Raw genomic sequence first — 19663 nt, 5'->3', positions numbered from 1 at the left:
ACTCGGGGACGAGGCTGGAGTTGACGGAGCCGTCCACATGATCAACGAGGTGGAACTCCCGGAACACGAGGGAGAAGTACGTCTTCCACGTGTAGTAGGAGGAGTCCGTCTGGGAGAGACAAACCGGCACCCGCTCGTAGATGTTGAGGTTACGGATGTCGTTGACGTCAGGAGGGTTGGCGTCGATGAATGGGTTGGAGTTGGTGGACGCGGAGGAAGTGACGGACGACATGGCAGCTAGGGTGGTGCAGTAAGGGTTGTGCGCGGGTTAGGGTTCGGGCGGGGCTCGGGTGGCGGGTCGGCTCGGGTAGGGCTCGGGTCGGGAGGGTTCAGGCGGTGGGAGGCGGGGACGGTGGTGGCTAGGAGATGGCGGTGGCGCTTGGGGTCGCTGCGGATGGCGCAGCGGCAGCAGAAGGTTGGTGGCGGCGGAAGCAGTGAGGGGGGGGGGTTGGAGCGCGGCGGCAGGAAGGAGGGAGGAGCGGTGACGACGGGCGCAGGAGATGCGCGGGCGGCGACGGCGCGGGGAGTGAGCGGCAGCGGCGGCTGTCGTGGTACTAAGACTGACAGTACAAAGGGGGGTAGGTAATGGAGAGGCAGGTTCTAGCTACGATGAAGTTGTTCACAAGTGTTTGACAAGTTCAGGCCCTTCTCTGAGGAAGTAACAGCCCTACGTCTCGGAGCCCGGAGGCGGTCGATTGGAATATGATGATGTATGTTACAGGGAGTGCGAACCCTTGTGCCAGAGGAGGGGGGTGGCTTATATAGAGTGCGCCAGGACCCCAGCCATCCCACCACGCCAAGAGTTCAATGTGCGTTAAAACATGGCGTTACTGGTAACGCCAACTATAAAGGACTATAAATGTTCTTTAAAGTTACAGAGTAAATACTCGGCCGTTGCTGCCGAATGGCCTTTGACCTTCTTCACGTCGAGTATCGTCTGGCATGGTCGAGTGCTTTAACTCTTCCGAGTGGAATGTCTCACGTCGAGTGGATAAATATGTTCCTCTTGAGGTGATGCCTTTAGGGTAATGACCTTAGGGTGGGTATATAGGACAGGCCTATGACCCTACCCTACGTATACAACCACATCATTAGCCCCCGAATGGTTCAGGGTTCGAGTGGAGAAGGAGTTGGAAGTGCTTCCGATTGGACTTCGATGTCTTGTGAGAGTCTTGTTGAGACGGATTGATTCAGAGTGAAGCTGTCGACTACTTTTTCAGTCGCCTTGATCCATTCTTGACTTGCGTCGAGTGAACTTTTGCTGTTGGGTTCCGAGTGTAGATACGGGAGAAAATATTTCGTCTGATAAGTTGCTCTGTCGTCTGCGGATTTAGCGGGATTCAAAAATTGGGAAGCGCGCGGGGCGGAGGTGTCCGTAACGATCGGACTGGATTAGGCGAGGGCGCCTCGATCACCGCGCCGCCTTTTTTTCCACGTACCGAGCGCGCGCCAGTTGCGGGATCTGGTGAAATCGCCTGGGGCCACCGGTCAGTCACTCGGCCCCAGCTCCATATAAGAGTTTTGACCAGGGTTTTTGCTACAGCCCTTCGTCAGTTCTCTTCTTCTTCCTCTGCTTCCTCCGCCGCGCGCCCTGTATCCCTAGCCCCGCCGTGCCGCTCGGGCTTCAACCACAGCAATGGGGAAGGACAAGACGGTGGCTCTGGAGCGCGCGAAGAAGTTGTCGGCGAAGGCGAAGGGAAGGACGCCAAGCCGGGGCGGATCCTCATCGAGGGTCGGTTTGCCGCGCGGTTGGATCCAGGGAGATTGGATTCAGTCGACCATCACGGCAGATGATCTTCTGGATATGGTGCGAGAGGGCCTGTTCCCTCCGGGAGATGCACGGCTTCCAGGGATTGAATCTGAACCACCGCGGCAGCCCGGTGAGTGTGTCCTCCTCGCTACCCATCTGGATCGAGGGTTTTCTCTGCCGCCGCACCCTTTGTTTCGGGCGTTCCTGAACTTTTTCGGGGCGCAACTCCACCATTTCACCCCCAACTCCATAGTCTACTTTGCCGCCTTTGTTTCCTTATGCGAGTGCTTTCTGGGTTGCCGACCGCATTGGGGCCTTTTCAAGCACATCTTCACGTGTCGGTCTCAGTCGGTCAAGAAGATCACGTCGAGTGACGAGAAAACCAAGGTCGTCCAGATGTGCGGGGGCCTGGCGATCCAGATGAGGGGGAAGAGCTGTTTCCCGCCCATGACCCTTCCTGAGTCGGTTCGGGGATGGCAATCGACCTGGTTCTATTCCCAAGACAAACCGACCCCAGGGCACTCGACTGGTCTTCCTCCCTTTTCCTTGGCCCGAGTGGAAAAGCCTGCCGCTTTGAAAGTGACTCCGAAGGAGAAGGCGCAGGTGAAGGTGTTAGTTGACATGGTGGTAGAGCTTGTCCGAGAGGGAGTAACTGGCATGGATCTGCTGGAGACTTTCCTTAGGCGGCGCATCCAACCACTTCAGTATCGCGACCACCCTATGTGGTTGTACACAGACCCCAATGACTCCACTCGGATCCACCCAAAGGAGATCTCGGGGGAGATGCTGGAGGTGCAGCTAAGGTGTATTACTGGTAGTAAGGACAATCCCAGAGGGTCTCGGAGGATCCTTCCTCTCAGCGACAAGTACGAGGTCGACAAGGTATGATCCAAAGTCGTCGAGTACTTTGTTCAATCATCCTGTAACTGCTGATTATCATTCGACCGACGATTATCTTGCTTGTTGTCTTTCAGGAGATAGTCGAGTGGTACTCGATGCCGAATGGTGAACAGAAGCCGAGTGGGGACGAGGAAGGAGGAAGCGCGAAAGAAAGCGGCGAGAGCGACGGCGAAGAGGAGGGGAGCAGCGACGACCAGAGCGATGAAGACAATGCTGACTCCCCGCCTCGTAAGGCCAGTCGATCCAAATTCGCCCACGACCCATTAAACGATCGTGGCAAGGCTGCCGCGCCGACCGGTCGTCTATCCAAACGCCCTCGAGCAATCTCTCCAATGCCGATTGAAAGGGCGCCAAAGCAACAGAAGGCCTCGTCGTCCAAGCCAGCCAAAGCTTTGCCAAGGAACAAAGTGATCATCCCCACCATCTCTACGTAAGATCTTGAACTTGAACTCCTCATTTATTGTGAACTGAGTCTTGGTCGATTTGTCGATACGGCCGACTGAAATTTTGACGATTGCAGTGCTGCAACCTCCGAGATCTCTGGCCAGAAGAACAAGGGCGAGGAGACGGAAGACGCTGTCACCTCCAATCTAGGTACGATTCTTCGCAGCTGTGTCTGGGTTGGTCAGACTTGCTACCGGTCGATTGCCTTTCTCATGTTTGATTTTTCTTTCTGCAGCTCCGCGTCAAGTTATCAACCTCCCCGACGATGATGATGAAACGCCTCTGATCACTCGGAGGGACAGGAGAGCGCCAGCGAGGAAGGAACTTCAGTCGACGCCTGTGGTGGAGTCGGCGGCCCAGGAGGGAGGCGACGTCACTCGACCTGCGGTCACCATTGCGGATCCTTTAACGAGTGCCCAGCCTTCGTCATCGACTGCGCCGTCAGCTGTGCCGCCTCCGACTGAAATCCCTTCACTCTTTGCTGCACACCATGTCCCGGAGGATCAAGTGGAGGCTGCCAAGGAGGCTATACGCCAAGCAGGTCTGATGATGGAGCAGATGAAGGTGGTTCGGAAGGCTAGCCAGGCTGCCTACGACGCCAGTTCAGCTCTTCAAAGCAACGTCCAGGATAGTTGATGTTTTACTGACTCGTCAGCTTGTCCTGTTAGGATATGGTACCTGAAAACTCTTTCCCAGACTTTTTTCATCTGTCTGTGTTTCGGGTCTGTACACCCACTGGGTGTTTCTGATTTGTCTTGGAGTAATCCTTTTTCTTCGGCCGACTTAGTTGAATCGACTGACTTTCCAGTGGGGGCACGCTGAGTGCACCCACTGGGTGTAGTCCCCGAGACCATGGTCGACTGTGGGCAGTCGGCTATGGTCTAAGCAGTTTAAAATCTTCGCTCGGCCAAGGCAGACCTTGCCGAGTGGTATCTGAACCGGTGGGGGCACGCTGAGTGCACCCACTGTGTGTAGTCCCCGAGACCGTGGTCGACTGCGGGCAGTCGACTACCGTCTGAAAACTGTTCGACTCTTGTGTCTCTTTTTTTTACTCGGTCTAGGCGGACCTTGCCGAGTGGTATCTGAACCAGTGGGGGCACGCTAAGTGCACCCACTGGGTGTAGTCCCCGAGACTACTGTTGGATGTTTGATTCGGCAGTAGTCTTAGAACTGTTGGAATTGCCTTTTATTGCTCGGAAGCAATTGAACTGTAAGCTTGTCGACTGACTGCTCGTTTTTGCAGAAATCTTGTGAGCTCGGGGCTCGTTATGCCGAGCTGGAAAAGAAGTAGATCCAGCTCAACTTGGACTTAAAGCTTGCCCAGGAGAATCTGAAGAAGGCCCAAGACGGAGCAGCTGGTATGTTGGGTGAGATTCTAGTTTACTGTCTTTGTTCTGTCTTTCCATCTCTTGTTCTGACTCGACTGTCGTCTCTTGCAGAAAAAATGAAGGAAGCTCTGGAGAAAAATGACCGTGACCTGGCTGAGGCATAGAAAGCAGCACTTGAAAAGACAAAGCTTGCTGAAGAGAAGCTAGCCTCAGTTGGAAAGCTTGAAGAGGAAAACGCCAAGTTGAAAGTTGCACTTGAGGAAGCCAACAAAGAATCCACTCGACTGAAGAAGGACAAGGACGCATTGACGGATAAAACCAGCGAGTTGTCACAGAAGAGGAAGGATCTGGAGGTCTATCTGGGTGGGCTTGCCCAAAAAATGTCTCTCATGCTTGAAAGTATCTTCTTTCCGATTGTTTTATCATTGTCGATTCATCAAGCCCCTATCGACTCACATCCCATTTCTGTACACAGAGTTTTGCCCAAACTTTGAAGAGGAGACTGGGCGGGTGGAGACGAACTTGGACCCCATCAACTCCCCCATCAAAGACGGAGCTGCCATGTGTTGGAAATATGCCCTAGAGGCAATAATAAATGGTTATTATTATATTTCTTTGTTCATGATAATCGTCTATTGTTCATGCTATAATTGTATTGTCCGAAAATCGTAATACATGTGTGAATACATAGACTACATCGTGTCCCTAGTAAGCCTCTAGTTGACTAGCTCGTTGATCAACAGATAGTCATGGTTTCCTGATTATGGACATTGGATGTCATTGATAACGGGATCACATCATTAGGAGAATGATGTGATGGACAAGACCCAATCCTAAGCATAGCATAAAAGATCATGTAGTTTCGTTTGCTAGAGCTTTTCCAATGTCAAGTATCTTTTCCTTAGACCATGAGATCGTGCAACTCCCGGATACCGTAGGAGTGCTTTGGGTGTGCCAAACGTCACAACGTAACTGGGTGACTATAAAGGTGCACTACGGGTATCTCCGAAAGTGTCTGTTGGGTTGGCACGGATCGAGACTGGGATTTGTCACTCCGTGTGACGGAGAGGTATCTCTGGGCCCACTCAGTAATGCATCATCGTAATGAGCTCAATGTGACTAAGGCGTTAATCACGGGATCATGCATTGCGGTACGAGTAAAGAGACTTGCCGATAACGAGATTGAACAAGGTATTAGGGATACCGACGATCGAATCTCGGACAAGTAACATACCGATTGACAAAGGGAATTGCATACGGGAATGATTGAATCCTCGACACCGTGGTTCATCCGATGAGATCATCGTGGAACATGTGGGAGCCAACATGGGTATCCAGATCCCGCTGTTGGTTATTGACCGGAGAGGCGTCTCGGTCATGTCTACATGTCTCCCGAACCCGAAGGGTCTACACACTTAAGGTTCGGTGACGCTAGGGTTGTAGAGATATATGTATGCGGAAACCCGAAAGTTGTTCGGAGTCCCGGATGAGATCTCGGACGTCATGAGAGGTTCCGGAATGGTCCGGAGGTGAAGAATTATATATAGGAAGTCCAGTTTCGGCCACCGGGAAAGTTTCGGGGGTAACCGGTATTGTACCGGGACCACCGGAAGGGTCCCGGGGGTCCACCGGGTGGGGCCACCTATCCCGGAGGGCCCCATGGGCTGAAAGTGGAAGGGAACCAGCCCCTAGTGGGCTGGGCGCCCCCCCTTGGGCCTCCCCCCATGCGCCTAGGGTTGGGAACCCTAGGGTGGGGGACTTCCCCCTTGGCTTGGGGGGCAAGGCAACCCCTTCCACCCCCTGGCCGCCGCCCCCCCAACCCTAGATGGGTTTTGGCCGGCCCCCCTCCCAAGGGGGCCTGTATAAAGGGGGGGAGGGAGGGCAGCAACCTACAGCCTTGGGCGCCTCCCTCCTCCCCTGCAACACCTCTCTCTCTCTCGCAGAAGCTCGGCGAAGCCCTGCCGGAGACCCGCTACATCCACCACCACGCCGTCGTGCTGCTGGATCTCCATCAACCTCTCCTTCCCCCTTGCTGGATCAAGAAGGAGGAGACGTTGCTGCACCAATCCCAGAAAACCAAGACGTTATGAACGCTTGGCAGCAGCGCGCTGATGATTACTCCCTCGTTCAGTGCGGCATGCTTTACAGCTTAGAACCGGGTCTCCAAAAGCGTTTTGAGAAACATGGAGCATATGAGATGTTCGAGGAGCTGAAATTGGTTTTCCAAGCTCATGCCCGGGTCGAGAGATATGATGTCTCCGACAAGTTCTTCAGCTGTAAAATGGAGGAGAACAGTTCTGTTAGTGAGCACATACTCAGAATGTCTGGGTTGCACAACCGCTTGACTCAGCTGGGAGTTAATCTCCCGGATGACGCGGTCATTGACAGAATCCTCCAATCGCTTCCACAAGCTACAAGAGCTTTGTGATGAACAACAATATGCAGGGGATGGAAAAGACCATTCCCAAGGTATATTCAATGCTGAAATCAGCGGAAGGGGAGATCAGAAAAGAACATCAAGTGTTGATGGTGAATAAAACCACTAAGTTCAAGAAGGGCAAGGGTAAGAAGAACTTCAAGAAGGACGGCAAGGGAGTTGCCGCGCCCGGTAAACCAGTTACTGGGAAGAAGTCAAAGAATGGACCCAAGCCCGAGACTGAGTGCTTTTATTGCAAGGGAAGTGGTCACTAGAAGCGGAACTGCCCCAAATACTTAGCGGACAAGAAGAAGGCCGGCAACACCAAAGGTATATGTGATATACATGTAATTGATGTGTACCTTACCAGTACTCGTAGTAGCTCCTGGGTATTTGATACCGGTGCGGTTGCTCATATTTGTAACTCAAAACAGGAACTACGGAATAAACGGAGACTGACGAAGGACGAGGTGACGATGCGCGTCGGGAATGGTTCCAAGGTCGATGTGATCGCCGTCGGCACGCTACCTCTGCATCTACCCACGGGATTAGTTTTAAACCTCAATAATTGTTATTTAGTGCCAGCTTTGAGCATGGACATTGTATCTGGATCTCGTTTAATTCGAGATGGCTACTCATTTAAATCCGAGAATAATGGTTGTTCTATTTATTTGAGAGATATGTTTTATGGTCATGCCCCGCTGGTCAATGGTTTATTTTTGATGAATCTCGAACGTGATGTTACACATGTTCATAGTGTGAATACCAAAAGATGTAAAGTTGATAACGATAGTCCCACATACTTGTGGCACTGCCGCCTTGGTCACATTGGTGTCAAGCGCATGAAGAAGCTCCATGCAGATGGACTTTTAGAGTCTCTTGATTACGAATCATTTGACACGTGCGAACCATGCCTCATGGGTAAGATGACCAAGACTCCGTTCTCCGGAACAATGGAGCGAGCAACCAACTTATTGGAAATCATACATACCGATGTGTGCGGTCCAATGAGTGTTGAGGCTCGCGGAGGATATCGTTATGTTCTCACTCTCACTGATGATTTAAGTAGATATGGGTATGTCTACCTAATGAAACACAAGTCTGAAACCTTTGAAAAGTTCAAGGAATTTCAGTGTGAAGTTGAGAATCAACGTGACAGGAAAATAAAATTCTTACGATCAGATCGTGGTGGAGAATATTTAAGTCACGAATTTGGTACACACTTAAGGAAATGTGGAATAGTTTCACAACTCACACCGCCTGGAACACCTCAGAGAAATGGTGTGTCCGAACGTCGTAATCGCACTCTATTGGATATGGTGCGATCTACGATGTCTCTTACCGATTTACCGCTCTCATTTTGGGGGTATGCTTTAGAGACTGCCGCATTCACTTTAAATAGGGCTCCGTCGAAATCCGTTGAGACGACACCGTATGAATTATGGTTTGGGAAGAAACCTAAGCTGTCGTTTCTAAAAGTTTGGGGATGCGATGCTTATGTCAAGAAACTTCAACCTTAAAAGCTCAAACCCAAATCGGAAAAATGCGTCTTCATAGGATACCCTAAGGAAACTATTGGGTATACCTTCTACCTCAGATCCGAAGGCAAGATCTTCGTTGCCAAGAACGGGTCCTTTCTAGAGAAGGAGTTTCTCTCGAAAGAATTGAGTGGGAGGAAAGTGGAACTTGACGAGGTGATAGTCACCCCTTCCGAACCAGAAAGTAGCGCAGCGCGGGAAAATGTTCCTGTGGTGCCTACACCGACTGGGGAGGAAGTTAATGATGATGATCATGAAGCTTCAGATCAAGTTACTGAACTTCGTAGGTCCACGAGGACACGTTCTGCACCAGAGTGGTACGGCAACCCTGTCCTGGAAATCATGTTGTTAGACAACGGTGAACCTTTGAACTATGAAGAAGCGATGGCGGGCCCGGATTCCGACAAATGGCTAGAAGCCATGAAATCCGAGATAGAATCCATGTATGAAAACAAAGTATGGACTTTGACTGACTTGCCCGAAGAGCGGTGAGCCATAGAAAACAAATGGATCTTTAAGAAGAAGACGGACGCGGATGGTAATGTGACCATCTACAAAGCTCGATTTGTCGCTAAGGGTTATCGACAAGTTCAAGGGGTTGACTACGATGAGACTTTCTCACCCGTAGCGAAGCTGAAGTCCGTCCGAATCATGTTAGCAATTGCCGCATACTATGGTTATGAGATATGGCAGATGGACGTCAAAACGGCATTCCTTAATGGATTCCTTAAGGAAGAGTTGTATATGATGCAGCCGGAAGGTTTTGTCGATCCTAAGAATGCTAACAAAGTATGCAAGCTCCAGCGCTCAATCTATGGGCTGGTGCAAGCATCTCGGAGTTGGAACATTCGCTTTGATGAGATGATCAAAGCGTTTGGGTTTACACAGACTTATGGAGAAGCTTGTGTTTACAAGAAAGTGAGTGGGAGCTCTGTAGCATTTCTCATATTATATGTGGATGACATACTATTGATGGGAAATGATATAGAATTCTTGGAAAGTATAAAGGCCTATTTGAATAAGTGTTTTTCAATGAAGGACCTTGGAGAAGCTGCTTATATATTAGGCATCAAGATCTATAGAGATAGATCAAGACGCCTCATTGGTCTTTCACAGAGTACATACCTTGACAAGATATTGAAGAAGTTCAATATGGATCAGTCCAAGAAGGGGTTCTTGCCTGTATTGCAAGGTGTGCAATTGAGCACGGCTCAATGCCCGACCACGGCAGAAGATATAGAAAAGATGAGTGTCATCCCCTATGCCTCGGCCATAAGGTCTATTATGTATGCCATGCTGTGTACCAGACCTGATGTAAACCTTGCCGTAAGTTTGGTAGGAAGATACCAAAGTAATCCCGGCATGGAACACTGGACAGCGGTCAAGAATATCCTGAAGTACCTAAAAAGGACTAAGGATATGTTTCTCGTTTATGGAGGTGACGAAGAGCTCGTCGTAAAGGGTTACGTCGATGCTAGCTTCGACACAGATCTGGATGACTCGAAGTCACAAACCGGATACGTGTATATTTTGAATGGAGGAGCAGTAAGCTGGTGCAGTTGCAAGCAAAGCGTCGTGGCGGGATCTACATGTGAAGCGGAGTACATGGCAGCCTCGGAGGCAGCACAGGAAGCAGTCTGGATGAAGGAGTTCATTACCGACCTAGGGGTGATTCCCAATGCCTCGGGCCCGATGACTCTCTTCTGTGACAACACTGGAGCCAATGCCCTTGCGAAGGAGCCCAGGTTTCACAGGAAGGCCAGGCATATCAAGCGTCGCTTCAACTCCATTCGTGAAAGTGTTCAAAATGGAGACATAGATATTTGTAAAGTACATACGGACCTGAATGTAGCAGATCCGTTGACTAAACCTCTCCCTAGGGCAAAACATGATCAACACCAGGACGCAATGGGTGTTCGATTCATCACAATGTAACTAGATTATTGAATCTAGTGCAAGTGGGAGACTGTTGGAAATATGCCCTAGAGGCAATAATAAATGGTTATTATTATATTTCTTTGTTCATGATAATCGTCTATTGTTCATGCTATAATTGTATTGTCCGGAAATCGTAATACATGTGTGAATACATAGACTACAACGTGTCCCTAGTAAGCCTCTAGTTGACTAGCTCGTTGATCAACAGATAGTCATGGTTTCCTGACTATGGACATTGGATGTCATTGATAACGGGATCACATCATCTGGAGAATGATGTGATGGACAAGACCCAATCCTAAGCATAGCATAAAAGATCATGTAGTTTCGTTTGCTAGAGCTTTTCCAATGTCAAGTATCTTTTCCTTAGACCATGAGATCGTGCAACTCCCGGATACCGTAGGAGTGCTTTGGGTGTGCCAAACGTCACAACGTAACTGGGTGACTATAAAGGTGCACTATGGGTATCTCCGAAAGTGTCTGTTGGGTTGGCACGGATCGAGACTGGGATTTGTCACTCCGTGTGACGGAGAGGTATCTCTCGGCCCACTCAGTAATGAATCATCATAATGAGCTCAATGTGACTAAGGCGTTAATCACGGGATCATGCATTGCGGTACGAGTAAAGAGACTTGCCGGTAACGAGATTGAACAAGGTATTAGGGATACCGACGATCGAATCTCGGGCAAGTAACATACCGATTGACAAAGGGAATTGCATACGGGATTGATTGAATCCTCGACACCGTGGTTCATCCGATGAGATCATCGTGGAACATGTGGGAGCCAACATGGGTATCCAGATCCCGCTGTTGGTTATTGACCGGAGAGGCGTCTCGATCATGTCTACATGTCTCCCGAACCCGTAGGGTCTACACACTTAAGGTTCGGTGAGGCTAGGGTTGTAGAGATATATTTATGCGGAAACCCGAAAGTTGTTCGGAGTCCCGGATGAGATCCCGGACGTCACGAGAGGTTCTGGAATGGTCCGGAGGTGAAGAATTATATATAGGAAGTCCAGTTTCGGCCACCAGGAAAGTTTCGGGGGTTACCGGTATTGTACCGGGACCACCGGAAGGGTCCCGGGGGTCCACCGGGTGGGGCCACCAATCCCGGAGGGCCCCATGGGCTGAAAGTGGAAGGGAACCAGCCCCTAGTGGGCTGGGCGCCCCCCCTTGGGCCTCCCCCCATGCGCCTAGGTTTGGGAACCCTAGGGTGGGGGGACTTCCCCCTTGGCTTGGGGGGCAAGGCAACCCCTTCCACCCCTTGGCCGCCGCCCCCCCCCCCAACCCTACATGCGTTTTGGCCGGCCCCCCCTCCCAAGGGGGCCTATATAAAGGGGGGGAGGGAGGGCAGCAACCTACATCCTTGGGCGCCTCCCTCCTCCACTGCAACACCTCTCTCTCTCTCTCGCAGAAGCTCGGCGAAGCCCTGCCGAAGACCCGCTACATCCACCACCACGCCGTCGTGCTGCTGGATCTCCATCAACCTCTCCTTCCCCCTTGCTGGATCAAGAGGGAGGAGACGTCGCTGCACCGTACGTGTGTTGAACGCGGAGGTGCCGTCCGTTCGGCACTCGGTCATCGGTGATTTGGATCACGGCGAGTACGACTCCGTCATCCACGTTCATTGGAACGCTTCCGCTCGCGATCTACAAGGGTATGTAGATGCACTCCCTTCCCCTCGTTGCTAGTATACTCCATAGATGCATCTTGGTGAGCGTAGGAAAATTTTAAATTATGCTACGATTCCCAACAGTGGTATCAGAGCCAGGCCTATGCGTAGTTACTATGCATGAGTAGAACAGAAAGCAGTTGTGGGCGTTGAGTTTGCCAATTCTTCTTGCCGCTACTAGTCGTTTCTTGTTTCGGCGGCATTGCAGGATGAAGCGGCCCGGACCGACCTTACACGTATGCTTACGTGAGACAGGTTCCACCGACTGACATGCACTAGTTGCATAAGGTGGCTAGCGGGTGTCTGTCTCTCCTACTTTAGTCGGAACGGATTCGATGAAAAGGGTCCATATGAAGGGTAAATAGAAATTGGCAAATCGTGTTGTGGTCATACGTAGGTAAGAAATGTTCTTGCTAGAAACCTACAAACCACGTAAAAACATGCAACAACAATTAGAGGACGTCTAACTTGTTTTTGCAGCAAGTGCTATGTGATGTGATATGGCCAGAAGATGTGATGAATGATATATGTGATGTATGAGATTGATCATATTCTTGTAATAGGAATCACGACTTGCATGTCGATGAGTATGACAACCGGCAGGAGCCATAGGAGTTGTCTTTATTATTTTGTATGACCTGCGTGTCATTGAATAACGCCATGTAAATTACTTTACTTTGTTGCTAAACGCGTTAGCCATAGAGGTAGAAGTAATCGTTGGCGTGACGACTTCATGAAGACACAATGATGGAGATCATGATGATGGAGATCATGGTGTCATGCCGGTGACGAAGATGATCATGGTGCCCCGAAGATGGAGATCAAAGGAGCATGATGATATTGGCCATATCATGTCACTATTTGATTGCATGTGATGTTTATCATGTTTTTGCATCTTATTTGCTTAGAACGATGGTAGTAAGTAAGATGATCCCTTATGATAATTTCAAGAAAGTGTTCACCCTAACTGTGCACCGTTGCGATGGTTCGTTGTTTCGAAGCACCACGTGATGATCGGGTGTGATAGATTCTAACGTTCGAATACAACGGGTGTTGACGAGCCTAGCATGTACAGACATGGCCTCGGCACACACGCAATACACTTAGGTTGACTTGACGAGCCTAGCATGTACAGACATGGCCTCGGAACACAGAGGACCGAAAGGTCGAGCATGAGTCGTATAGAAGATACGATCAACATGGAGATGTTCACCGATCTTGACTAGTCCGTCTCACGTGATGATCGGACACGGCCTAGTTAAACTCGGATCATGTTTCACTTAGATGACGAGAGGGATGTCTATCTGAGTGGGAGTTCATTAAATAATTTGATTAGATGAACTTAATTATCATGAACTTAGTCTAAAATCTTTACACTATGTCTTGTAGATCAAATGACCAACGTTGTCCTCAATTTCAACGCATTCCTAGAGAAAACCAAGCTGAAAGATGATCGCAGCAACTATACGGACTGGGTCCGGAACCTGAGGATCATCCTCATAGTAGCCAAGAAAGATTATGTCTTAGAAGCACCGCTAGGTGATGCACCAATCCCAGAAAACCAAGACGTTATGAACGCTTGGCAGCAGCGCGCTGATGATTACTCCCTCGTTCAGTGCGGCATGCTTTACAGCTTAGAACCGGGTCTCCAAAAGCGTTTTGAGAAACATGGAGCATATGAGATGTTCGAGGAGCTGAAATTGGTTTTCCAAGCTCATGCCCGGGTCGAGAGATATGATGTCTCCGACAAGTTCTTCAGCTGTAAAATGGAGGAGAACAGTTCTGTTAGTGAGCACATACTCAGAATGTCTGGGTTGCACAACCGCTTGACTCAGCTGGGAGTTAATCTCCCGGATGACGCAGTCATTGACAGAATCCTCCAATCGCTTCCACAAGCTACAAGAGCTTTGTGATGAACAACAATATGCAGGGGATGGAAAAGACCATTCCCGAGGTATATTCAATGCTGAAATCAGCGGAAGGGGAGATCAGAAAAGAACATCAAGTGTTGATGGTGAATAAAACCACTAAGTTCAAGAAGGGCAAGGGTAAGAAGAACTTCAAGAAGGACGGCAAGGGAGTTGCCGCGCCCGGTAAACCAGTTACTGGGAAGAAGTCAAAGAATGGACCCAAGCCCGAGACTGAGTGCTTTTATTGCAAGGGAAGTGGTCACTGGAAGCGGAACTTCCCCAAATACTTAGCGGACAAGAAGAAGGCCGGCAACACCAAAGGTATATGTGATATACATGTAATTGATGTGTACCTTACCAGTACTCGTAGTAGCTCCTGGGTATTTGATACCGGTGCGGTTGCTCATATTTGTAACTCAAAACAGGAACTACGGAATAAACAGAGACTGACGAAGGACGAGGTGACGATGCGCGTCGGGAATGGTTCCAAGGTCGATGTGATCGCCGTCGGCACGCTACCTCTGCATCTACCCACGGGATTAGTTTTAAACCTCAATAATTGTTATTTAGTGCCAGCTTTGAGCATGAACATTGTATCTGGATCTCGTTTAATTCGAGATGGCTACTCATTTAAATCCGAGAATAATGGTTGTTCTATTTATTTGAGAGATATGTTTTATGGTCATGCCCCGCTGGTCAATGGTTTATTTTTGATGAATCTCGAACGTGATGTTACACATGTTCATAGTGTGAATACCAAAAGATCTAAAGTTGATAACAATAGTCCCACATACTTGTGGCACTGCCGCCTTGGTCACATTGGTGTCAAGCGCATGAAGAAGCTCCATGCAGATGGACTTTTAGAGTCTCTTGATTACGAATCATTTGACACGTGCGAACCATGGCTCATGGGTAAGATGACCAAGACTCCGTTCTCCGGAACAATGGAGCGAGCAACCAACTTATTGGAAATCATACATACCGATGTGTGCGGTCCAATGAGTGTTGAGGCTCGCGGAGGATATCGTTATGTTCTCACTCTCACTGATGATTTAAGTAGATATGGGTATGTCTACCTAATGAAACACAAGTCTGAAACCTTCGAAAAGTTCAAGGAATTTCAGAGTGAAGTTGAGAATCAACGTGACAGGAAAATAAAATTCTTACGATCAGATCGTGGTGGAGAATATTTAAGTCACGAATTTGGTACACACTTAAGGAAATGTGGAATAGTTTCACAACTCACACCGCCTGGAACACCTCAGAGAAATGGTGTGTCCGAACGTCGTAATCGCACTCTATTGGATATGGTGCGATCTATGATGTCTCTTACCGATTTACCGCTCTCATTTTGGGGGTATGCTTTAGAGACTGCCGCATTCACTTTAAATAGGGCTCCGTCGAAATCCGTTGAGACGACACCGTATGAATTATGGTTTGGGAAGAAATCTAAGCTGTCGTTTCTAAAAGTTTGGGGATGCGATGCTTATGTCAAGAAACTTCAACCTTAAAAGCTCGAACCCAAATCGGAAAAATGCGTCTTCATAGGATACCCTAAGGAAACTATTGGGTATACCTTCTACCTCAGATCCTAAGGCAAGATCTTCGTTGCCAAGAACGGGTCCTTTCTAGAGAAGGAGTTTCTCTCGAAAGAATTGAGTGGGAGGAAAGTGGAACTTGACGAGGTGATAGTCACCCCTTCCGAACCAGAAAGTAGCACAGCGCGGGAAAATGTTCCTGTGGTGCCTACACCGACTGGGGAGGAAGTTAATGATGATGATCATGAAGCTTCAGATCACGTTACTGAACTTCGTAGGTCCACGAGGACACGTTCCGCACCAGAGTGGTACGGCAACCCTGTCCTGGAAATCATGTTGTTAGACAACGGTGAACCTTTGAACTATGAAGAAGCGATGGCGGGCCCGGATTCCGACAAATGGCTAGAAGCCATGAAATCCGAGATAGAATCCATGTATGAAAACAAAGTATGGACTTTGACTGACTTGCCCGAAGAGCGGTGAGCCATAGAAAACAAATGGATCTTTAAGAAGAAGACGGACGCGGATGGTAATGTGACCATCTACAAAGCTCGACTTGTCGCTAAGGGTTATCGACAAGTTCAAGGGGTTGACTACGATGAGACTTTCTCACCCGTAGCGAAGCTGAAGTCCGTCCGAATCATGTTAGCAATTGCCGCATACTATGATTATGAGATATGGCAGATGGACGTCAAAACGGCATTCCTTAATGGCTTCCTTAAGGAAGAGTTGTATATGATGCAGCCGGAAGGTTTTGTCGATCCTAAGAATGCTAACAAAGTATGCAAGCTCCAGCGCTCAATCTATGGGCTGGTGCAAGCATCTCGGAGTTGGAACATTCGCTTTGATGAGATGATCAAAGCGTTTGGGTTTACACAGACTTATGGAGAAGCCTGTGTTTACAAGAAAGTGAGTGGGAGCTCTGTAGCATTTCTCATATTATATGTGGATGACATACTATTGATGGGAAATGATATAGAATTCTTGGAAAGTATAAAGGCCTATTTGAATAAGTGTTTTTCAATGAAGGACCTTGGAGAAGCTGCTTATATATTAGGCATCAAGATCTATAGAGATAGATCAAGACGCCTCATTGGTCTTTCACAGGGTACATACCTTGACAAGATATTGAAGAAGTTCAATATGGATCAGTCCAAGAAGGGGTTCTTGCCTGTATTGCAAGGTGTGCAATTGAGCACGGCTCAATGCCCGACCACGGCAGAAGATATAGAAAAGATGAGTGTCATCCCCTATGCCTCGGCCATAAGGTCTATTATGTATGCCATGCTGTGTACCAGACCTGATGTAAACCTTGCCGTAAGTTTGGTAGGAAGATACCAAAGTAATCCCGGCATGGAACACTGGACAGCGGTCAAGAATATCCTGAAGTACCTAAAAAGGACTAAGGATATGCTTCTCGTTTATGGAGGTGACGAAGAGCTCGTCGTAAAGGGTTACGTCGACGCTAGCTTCGACACAGATCTGGATGACTCGAAGTCACAAACCGGATACGTGTATATTTTGAATGGAGGAGCAGTAAGCTGGTGCAGTTGCAAGCAAAGCGTCGTGGCGGGATCTACATGTGAAGCGGAGTACATGGCAGCCTCGGAGGCAGCACAGGAAGCAGTCTGGATGAAGGAGTTCATTACCGACCTAGGGGTGATTCCCAATGCCTCGGGCCCGATGACTCTCTTCTGTGACAACACTGGAGCCATTGCCCTTGCGAAGGAGCCCAGGTTTCACAGGAAGGCCAGGCATATCAAGCGTCGCTTCAACTCCATTCGTGAAAGTGTTCAAAATGGAGACATAGATATTTGTAAAGTACATACGGACATGAATGTAGCAGATCCGTTGACTAAACCTCTCCCTAGGGCAAAACATGATCAACACCAGGACGCAATGGGTGTTCGATTCATCACAATGTAACTAGATTATTGACTCTAGTGCAAGTGGGAGACTGTTGGACATATGCCCTAGAGGCAATAATAAATGGTTATTATTATATTTCTTTGTTCATGATAATCGTCTATTGTTCATGCTATAATTGTATTGTCCGGAAATCGTAATACATGTGTGAATACATAGACTACAACGTGTCCCTAGTAAGCCTCTAGTTGACTAGCTCGTTGATCAACAGATAGTCATGGTTTCCTGACTATGGACATTGGATGTCATTGATAACGGGATCACATCATCTGGAGAATGATGTGATGGACAAGACCCAATCCTAAGCATAGCATAAAAGATCGTGTAGTTTCGTTTGCTAGAGCTTTTCCAATGTCAAGTATCTTTTCCTTAGACCATGAGATCGTGCAACTCCCGGATACCGTAGGAGTGCTTTGGGTGTGCCAAACGTCACAACGTAACTGGGTGACTATAAAGGTGCACTATGGGTATCTCCGAAAGTGTCTGTTGGGTTGGCACGGATCGAGACTGGGATTTGTCACTCCGTGTGACGGAGAGGTATCTCTCGGCCCACTCAGTAATGAATCATCATAATGAGCTCAATGTGACTAAGGCGTTAATCACGGGATCATGCATTGCGGTACGAGTAAAGAGACTTGCCGGTAACGAGATTGAACAAGGTATTAGGGATACCGACGATCGAATCTCGGGCAAGTAACATACCGATTGACAAAGGGAATTGCATACGGGATTGATTGAATCCTCGACACCGTGGTTCATCCGATGAGATCATCGTGGAACATGTGGGAGCCAACATGGGTATCCAGATCCCGCTGTTGGTTATTGACCGGAAAGGCGTCTCGATCATGTCTACATGTCTCCCGAACCCGTAGGGTCTACACACTTAAGGTTCGGTGAGGCTAGGGTTGTAGAGATATATGTATGCGGAAACCCGAAAGTTGTTCGGAGTCCCGGATGAGATCCCGGACGTCACGAGAGGTTCTGGAATGGTCCGGAGGTGAAGAATTATATATAGGAAGTCCAGTTTCGGCCACCGGGAAAGTTTCGGGGGTTACCGGTATTGTACCGGGACCACCGGAAGGGTCCCGGGGGTCCACCGGGTGGGGCCACCTATCCCGGAGGGCCCCATTGGCTGAAAGTGGAAGGGAACCAGCCCCTAGTGGGCTGGGCGCCCCCCCTTGGGCCTCCCCCCATGCGCCTAGGTTTGGGAACCCTAGGGTGGGGGGACTTCCCCCTTGGCTTGGGGGGCAAGGCAACCCCTTCCACCCCTTGGCCGCCGCCCCCCCCCAACCCTAGATGCGTTTTGGCCGGCTCCCCCTCCCAAGGGGGCCTATATAAAGGGGGGGAGGGAGGGCAGCAACCTACATCCTTGGGCGCCTCCCTCCTCCACTGCAACACCTCTCTCTCTCTCGCAGAAGCTCGGCGAAGCCCTGCCGAAGACCCGCCACATCCACCACCACGCCGTCGTGCTGCTGGATCTGCATGAACCTCTCCTTCCCCATTGCTGGATCAAGAGGGAGGAGACGTCGCTGCACCGTACGTGTGTTGAACGCGGAGGTGCCGTCCGTTCGGCACTCGGTCATCGGTGATTTGGATCACGGCGAGTACGACTCCGTCATCCACGTTCATTGGAACGCTTCCGCTCACGATCTACAAGGGTATGTAGATGCACTCCCTTCCCCTCGTTGCTAGTATACTCCATAGATGCATCTTGGTGAGCGTAGGAAAATTTTAAATTATGCTACGATTCCCAACACCATGCACGTGCTCCGACTGGAATCTCGTGTGTCAAGCGTGACTGACTATATCGCCCGACTGAAAGTGGCAGTTTCCCGAGTCGACTCAACTCTCTGGCCCAACACTACCCTTGAGAATGACTTGGAGTCTTTGATGGTCCGACTCAACCAAATCCCAGATCGAGTGCTGGAGTGGAAGAAATCTTCTGCCCGCTGCGGAGCTGATGTAGCCTTGTCTCTAGTCCGGGTCCACTGTAAGGACGTGAAGGAAGATAAGCTTGCCGCGCTCCAAGTCGCCAACACCAAGAAGCTCAACTTCCAGTCCTTCCTGGAGACCTTCACTGACGCAGCCACTCGGATCGCTGATGGAATCGACCTGGATGAGTTCGTTGAGCCTGCTAGTCCTCCTGCTGCGGAGTGAAAAACTTTATTCCTTGCTTTAAATTAGCCTCGGGATGCCGAGTGGTTTTGTAACCGTGAAACTCTTTCGGGCTTGGGCCCGAGTCCTTTCCTTTAAATTCGCCTCGGAATGCCGAGTGATCCTATAACCATAAAACTCCTTCGG

This window comes from Triticum aestivum, chromosome 7D (genome assembly GCF_018294505.1).
Source record: "Triticum aestivum cultivar Chinese Spring chromosome 7D, IWGSC CS RefSeq v2.1, whole genome shotgun sequence".
NCBI classification, from domain to species: Eukaryota; Viridiplantae; Streptophyta; class Magnoliopsida; order Poales; family Poaceae; genus Triticum; species Triticum aestivum.
Note: the sequence above shows the minus strand (reverse complement) of the source record.